This window comes from Gymnoscopelus braueri, assembly GCF_963280865.1.
Source record: "Gymnoscopelus braueri genome assembly, chromosome: 4".
NCBI classification, from domain to species: Eukaryota; Metazoa; Chordata; class Actinopteri; order Myctophiformes; family Myctophidae; genus Gymnoscopelus; species Gymnoscopelus braueri.
Window position 1 is genome coordinate 54,050,428 of NC_137605.1, and position 6,160 is coordinate 54,056,587.

Sequence of the window (6,160 nt, forward strand, 5' to 3'; positions counted from 1 at the left end):
ACTGCAGAGAGTAATGTAATAGATTGTTGTGTTTACGTATATACATGGCACACACACGCACACACACACACACACACACACACACACACACACACACACACACACACACACACACACACACACACAGTATGTCTGTTTTTTGTTTTGCTTTTGAGGTAAAAAAATATCACAGTGTTTTTACCATCCTGTCATACATTGTGTCTATTAAACAAAGTGGAATGGCTAGGTTTCTAGGAGGACAGATTCTTTAGACCAGTGTGCAATTATTCAGGTGAACAAACTGTGCAGAACATGATGGCAGCTTCCCTCCAGTACATATTAAAAGGACTTTGATCAAATACATGTTTGATAACACCCATAAAAAGGGAGCTGTGAAAGGACACTTAATTATGAAAAATAGTTTGCAAGTAGCCTACAACCAGCGAGGGAAAACATAACTGTTTGAGAAGCTATTTTAACTCTTCTCAGACAACTATTGTCTATCAACATTATAGAATATAAAAATAGGGTAAAAATGTAAATACATATGACATCTCTATGTTGAGAAGTAGCAATTCTGTTTCAGAATCAAACGTAATTCAGATCTACAGCAGCGTGACAGCAAAATTTCTAATCAAAAGGATTGTCTCATAACCAGACAAGACTTATGACATATAGGTGAGTAAGGTATAGATACGATTTCCTGTACGCAACACATTTCCTACTTGCAATTCCACAGTATATATTTCTATTTGTCACAATGATGTCAAGTCTAAGCTATTGTAAACATTATATTTTATGGTATTCTTTAACTTCTGTTCTCGGTGTGTACTTAACCCAGCAAGCACAGTCAGGACCCGGACCAATCAGTGACGTCTCGATTGGGGCTAGTTCAAGTCAAACCAAGACGAGTCAGATCTGGCCCAGAATATCACCTGATTTCAACCAAAATTAATCCTGACCACAAAAACGTCACTTCCAGGACGTCATCTAAACACATTTCTCATCACCCAAAATTGCTGTCCAAATGTCCATATGATGTCCCGGTGATGACGTCCTGTAAATGACGTAAAGATCATCCCCATATGGGCTGTGATCTGGCCTAGTCCTGAACGTCACCGGGTGATGACTGGGCGTCATCATAACGTCATCATGACGTCATTGTGCTTGCTGGGAATGGTATCCGTCATGCAGCAGTCTCCTGTCTGGCTTCCTGTGTTCTGCTTGGATGTGTTCACAGATCCAGGCACCACTCCATGTGGCCAGAACTACTGCCAAACTTGCATTACACATCACTGGCATAGTATTGGGTGTTTCCACTATGGCTTGCAGAATATTCTGTTAATAAAGTCCTCTCTCAGAGATGGCTGATCAGTACAGGAAGTCATGGCAGGCTTAGCGTTATCCAAAAACCTGCTAAACCTGATAAAGAAATGTTTTTTGCTAAACCAAACCCGAACCCTAATTCTTACCCTAATCATAAAGCTTTAGGTTTTTATTTTTTGCACCTGTAAACCTGGGATTTCACAATAAAGAAGTCAAAGTTGATCCTGTCTGAGGATGGAAAACAAGCTGAATCATGGACACAAAAAGAAGGACCTCCCAGACAACACAGAGAGACTCTCCTATTGGTTTAGGAAAACAGAGTTTGTCCTCAGGAAGGTTTTACTATGAGGTCCAGATTAAAGGGAAGACTGACTGGGGTCCAAGAGACATGAAGGGACCAATCCCACTGAGCACCAATTCAAAAGAAAATCAGTGATTGTAGTCACGTCAAATGCCTTTCACTCATTGTTGTTCTAAAGACATTGATTCCAGAATGTCAGGCATTGTGTGTTTGTTCAATATGTTAAATGTTCACACATGATGTTTAAGCCATGATTTTTTTATACTCTTGAGACACACTGCATTTCCTACTTTGTATGGTAATGGTAAATTAACTACCCGCAGGGGAACCATTTACCAGGGATCTCCACTCTGACCTCGGCAGCAGCTACCAATTTATGAGTGACATGTCATATGTGTTCCATAATCAATCACCACTGTCACAAATCACAAAACAATTGACACTTCCTTCCTCTGCATCCAAAACAACATCAATGTTTATTGTGGCATAGATAATAGCAGGTGATTGAGTTATCAGCTCTCACAGCTGAGTGCATTGTGCTCAAAAGGTCAATCCATTAGTTGATACGTAAAATGGATTCTGTATGGGTTATGGACAGAGTTACACTACAATAGACAATAGACCAGTGGTTCCCAAACAACGGTTCGGGATACATTTTTGAGTCACGGACCAATTTTTATGGGTCACAAGTAAATATCCTTTTATTACATTTCCTAGTTGTTTTTTTTTACATTCTTGCTTAAAAAATATTTTCAGGAAAAAACTACAATTTAGAAATAGTGAAATTAGCACATCTACAGCACAGCTCTCCTATACACTAAATGTATATTTTGGGTCTCGAGCTGAAACATTTGGGAAACACTGTGATGAATGATAGACTACAACATTATTGTTTTACCAGCTATAATGCAGTCAAAACTGTAGTCGTCAGAGATAGGTTTCTGATCCCAGGTATACTGTACATTTTGGTGCCCTAAAGCACTGTATTCTTCCAAATCAATGCATATCAAATATATCAAGTATGTATGTATGTATGTATGTATGTATGTATGTATGTATGTATGTATGTATGTATGTATGTATGTATGTATGTATGTATGTATGTATGTATGTATGTATGTATGTATGTTCATAAATGTTCAAAAGTTTAAAAAAAACAAAAAAAAAACATAATAGGCTACAGTAGCAGATCTACAAGCTCAAAACACTTAACATCATGACACAATGTGAGCTTATACATCTGTTATTTTTGCTATTTGTTGTACGGCAATATAAAACATATTTTTATATATAAATATAATAGGGCTTAAGATAAAGGCGCTGTAAGTGATGTTTCTTTAAAGGTTTTTTATTAAAAAGTAAAAAAAAAAACATCATCTTGAGAATACATATTATTGCAGCTTTACAGGGTCTTTAAACAAAATAGACATATTTGTTTTGACATTTGATATTTTGACTTCTGTGTTCACTATTATTCTTATTGTGTTTGTTTGTGTGTGTGCGTGCGTGTGTGAGAGTGACTAAATTAACGATGGTTTGTTTACACACACACACACACACACACACACACACACACACACACACACACACACACACACACACACACACACACACACACACACACACACACAGTATCAGCAAGAGAACAACATACCGAATAATATAACTATTTTACATAATCTCATACACACTTGTAACTACATAATGCTATTTACATTTTCACACTATTTACATACATTATTCTGCACGTTTTAACTTGATCACAGCCCAAAAGATGGCAGTGAAGGAGGGTTAACTTCTACATGGAGCAAAACTGAAACTGAAAGTATGGGAACAATGGAGCAATGTTGTGTAGCAATGATGTTTCCAAAATGAAAGCAATCCACAGCAGTTTGACAGACGAGCACGCATTCTCTACAAAAACTACAAATCAAGAGGATTTTCACATTAACAGACAAAACTTAAAGACATAGACAGGTGAGTACGGTATAGAGCGCTTTTACACTAGATCTAAATCTACAAAGTAACTAGTAACTAAAGTTGTCAATTAATTGTTGTGGAGTAAAATATAGTATTTGCCTCTGAGATGTAGTGGAGTAGAAGTAAAAGTATACTGAAAAGTAAAAAATACCTCAAAACTGTACTTAAGTACAGTACTTGAGTAAATATACTTAGTTACTTTACATCACTCATCAGCCGTTTGTGTGTAATTTCCATACTCACCGAGAGCGTAGTGGTGTCCTTCTGAAGAAAACCCTGGTCTATTTATCTTTATAGCACTAACTCAGAAATTAGGCTTTTTGGAAGTTTAAAAGCTTCCCTTTATTTGCTCAGTTCATAATGGGATTACAAATGTTTATTTTGTAGACACAAAGCCGCTGCCGGTCATCAAATTGTTGGCTTAGGAATGTGACAAAAACAAAAATATATCCATGAAGTCTCCATGGGGTGACTAATTATAGAAAAAAAGTCATTTTGAGGGTGAACTATTTCTTTAAGGATGGTATGCATGTAGGTGACTCTAAAAGATGGAGAAGTGTGTCTGTGTACTTGTACTGTATGTGGCTTTTTCAACAGCCACCCACACACACAAAAAAAACGTACTTTGAACCTTTTCCTCACTGATCAGTCATAAATACAGGCTGTATGTCACGTACGCAGCGTATACAGGAAATGCAAAACCACAAAAGGCCTCTGCCTGTTGCAAACGTTCACGTGTTGCCTCAGCTGGCATTTCAACCTGTCAATGTCATATTCCTTCTTTTGGCAAACCAAGTGATAATATAATTTCAAGGCTATATCCTCAAGGGAGCTGTTCAACATAAATGATGTTCTGATACATTTCCATTATGTTCAACAGAATGAATTTGCATCGGGCGTTATCTAAGTAAGATAGCAAGGTGTTTTATTATCTCCTGTCATATATGCACGCAGAGAGAGAGAGAGAGAGAGAGAGAGAGAGAGAGAGAGAGAGAGAGACAGAGAGAGAGACAGAGAGAGAGAGAGAGAGAGAGAGAGAGAGAGAGAGAGAGAGAGAATGGGCGGCAACAAACTGGAGTAAGTCTGAAAGTCTTATGTCAAAGAAATTTTACTTACGCCCCGTACTGCACGTCGTTGCCATTCACATGGGTGGCTGTTGCATGTGCATTGTGCACGCATGTTCGTGTACAGTATGTTTTTGTACTGGACCATTGCAATTAATAAACATGTTTCTGCACATCTAGGAATGCCGCAGCAGAACTCTTTACACTATCTGGAAATGGAATGCATCCTTCTAACAATAAATCTCTTATCTTATCTAGTTTGAGACACTTGAGGTAACGTGATCACCATCACACACTGCAGCTCATGGCTCTAGCTGACTCTAATCAGTTTATTAATCTCAGCTGTGCGTGTTTCTTTTAAAGATGTTTTGCACCCTGAATGTGCACACCATACGCCCAGTAATGTTTGTAAACAAGAAACCTGTCTATACTGTACATTCTCTGTGTTGCCCACAGAGAGAAAAACTGAGAAGGTAGAACACAGTACAAATCCTCAGTGTTAATTTAACTCCGCGACTGCCTCACTGTTGAAACTGAAAATGGAGTGGTCAGATATGCATGGCTGGGCCAAACCAAAAAAATCATGAAAGCATTGTTGGGGCACACCTAACTTTTAGTTTTTCAAATGACTAAAATGTTCAAATTTGCAGGTTCTTTTTAATATTTTGTGTTCTATAAACAATACACAAATATGTATATTTTTCAATAAAAGAAATAAATTCCATTTTGGCTTGGTAAGTGCCCCCCAGCCTAATGGCGCCTAGGCAATTGCCTACTCTGCCTATTCACCTGTTTCCTAGGCTGTGTGTTTTCCACTTCCTGTCGATTTGATCCAATGAAATCCAATTAAACTGGTCAGATGACCAATGATATCCAATGAAATCGACAGGAAGTGGAAAACACACAGCCTAGGAAACAGGTGAATAGGCTGGGCTGGCTTTGGTTCAAATATAATTATTTTGGGGTGTCCCTTGTTCAAATATGAGTATGATTATTTTGGGGTGTTGCACTGTGCAACACCACTTTTAGTTACTCTGTGAGATTGCACAATAATATCCCATCCCTCTGTGCAGATGTGAGTCAGTCCTTACTCCTAAAAAAAAACATGAAGTGCAACTCAGTAGCTCTGATTTCGAGCTACTGATCCACCCTTCGTAACCATATGCGTTGGTTGTTCACCCTTCATGTTGCAAACTGTTACATGCAGAGACTCTGCATGTAACAGTTTGCAACACAAATATTTCCGGGTCAAAAGAAGTGTAGGAGTTGAGTGATTTAATATTACATATTTCTTTCTTTATTTGTTTGTTTGTTAAATTATTTATTCATTTAGCCTATTTATTTGTTAGGGCTTCCGCACATCACATTTACACATCTCAACTTTGATCCATACTGTATGTTATAATGAAGAGAAAAGTATCATTCAATAACTAAATTTACTTCACTTTCTCTCAGTGTGTAGAAATGGCCTCTGCCAGAAGTTTCCTGTCTGAAGAGCAGTTCCTGTGTT